Genomic DNA, 2239 nt, shown 5'->3' with positions numbered 1-2239 from the left:
TACTGTATAATCATTATTATCTTAGTTAAAGAACATTTTTCATCACCCTAAAGAAGACCTTATTATCTATTAAGCAATTACTTTCTATTCCCTTACCCTAACTTGTATGCACCAATTTGTTTATTTCCTCCATAATTTTGCCTATCCCAGGTACCTCAAATGAATTGAATCATGAAATACGTGGCTTTTATTTCTGACTCCTTTCACTTCACATAATGCTGTCAAGGTTCATCTATGTTATAGCATGGGCTTGATGTGGTGGTTCTGGTTTCTGGATGTTGGGGTTGTTTTTTTTTATTTTATATAGCTCAGTAATATTCTATTGTTATGAGTACATCACATTTTGTTTTCCTATTCATCAGTTGATAGGCATCTGAGTTGCTTCCACCTTTTAGCTTTGTGAATAGTGCTGCTGTAAGCATTTAAGAACAAGTTTTTGCTTGAACACTTGTTTTTAACTATTTGGAGAGCATACAGGCATGCTCCACCTCATTGCATATTTTGTTTATTGCACTTCACAGATCTGTGCTTTAGATTTTTACAAATTCAAAGTTTGTGGTAGCCCTGTGTCTCCACTACTTGCATCGTTTTTCCAACAGCATGTGCTCATTTCATGACTCTGTATCATACTTTTTATAATTCTCACAATATTTCAGAATGTTCGTAATGCTTTTGCACACTTAATAGACTACAGTAGTGTGTAGGCATAATTTTTATATGCACTTGGAAACAAAATGAAAACTAATACAAATGCTTCATCTCCAAGATACACTTGTACCCAGAAGTAGAATTGTTGGATCATATGGTGACTCTATATTTAGCTTTTTGAGGAATTGCCAAATTATTTTTCACTTTATATTCCTACTAGTAACACATGAGTGTTCCAACTTTTATACATCCTTGCCAACACTTAATATTTCTCACTTTATTGATTATGGCCCTCCTAGTGCGTATGAAATGGAATCTCATTTTGGTGTACTCCCACGTTTTATAAATAAAATTTGACTACAACTAAGCCATGCACATGGTTTACCTATTTACTATGGCTGCTGTCATATTACAACAGCAGAGTTAAATAAATAGTTGAAACAAAGAGAGTGTGGGTTACAAAGTACTAAAGAAATCTGGTCAATCACTGCTACTCAATCAAAATATGAGTTAAAAACAGTACTGTGATTGTAAATGTTAAACCGTTTTCTCTGTAGAGAGGGGGAAATTTCAATTTGTAGTTCTATGGTATCAAAGGTTTCTCATTCAAAATGTCTTTTCTACCCAAAAATGACTGGATCAGCACATGAACAGAGAACTGACAGAAGTGTGGTACAAAGGATATTATAGCTAATGTTAGGTGGATCTTGGCTGAAAGCAGACAGTACCAGAAGAATGTCTATCTGTGTTTCATTGGCTATGCAAAGGCATTTGACTGTGTGGATCACAACAAACTGTGGTTGACTCCGAAAAGAATAGGAATCCTAAAACTCTTGATTGTGCTTATGTGAAACCTATACTTGGACCAGAAGGCATTGTCAGAACAGAGCAAGAAAACACTGTATAGGTCAAAATTGGGAAGGTTGTACAACCAGGGAGGTGCCCTATCTCCCTAACTTTTTAATCTATATGCAGAGCAGATTATCTGGAAGGCTTGGCTCTCTGAAGAGAAATGTGGGGTCACATTGGAAGACTACTCATCAACAATCTGCGTTATGCAGATGACATAACCCTGCTTGCTGAAACCAAGGAGAATGATTCTCACTATGGGGTCAATTGGCAGCATCATGATAGATGGTGAAGAGATAGAGATTGTTAACTAGTTTGCTTGGCTCCAATATCAACACTCTTGTTACCAGCATCCAGGAAATTAAAAGACAAATTGCATTGGGAAAGCTGCTGTCAGAGACCTCTCCAAAGAACTGAAGAGCAATGATGTCAATCTAGAGACTAAGGTGCACCTGATTCAGGCCATGGTCTTTGCAATGACTTGCTATGCATCAGAAAGCTGCACAATGACTAGGGATGATAGGAGAATGGATGTCTTTGAGCAGTGTTGCTGGAGAAGACAGTGGACCATGGACAGCTAGGAGAACAAACAAGTTTGCTCTAGAGAGGATGAGACCAGGCTGCTCCTTGGAGGCAAGAATTCTGAAGCTTCGTCTGATGTATTTTGGACATGTTACAAGGAGGGACCAGTCCTTGGAGAGGGATGTCATGCTTGGGAGAGTGGAGGGACAGCACAGAAGAG

The sequence above is a fragment of the Elephantulus edwardii genome, unplaced genomic scaffold (assembly GCF_000299155.1).
Source record: "Elephantulus edwardii isolate Elephantulus edwardi_28Jun2011 unplaced genomic scaffold, EleEdw1.0 scaffold00065, whole genome shotgun sequence".
NCBI lineage: Eukaryota > Metazoa > Chordata > Mammalia > Macroscelidea > Macroscelididae > Elephantulus > Elephantulus edwardii.
Note: the sequence above shows the minus strand (reverse complement) of the source record.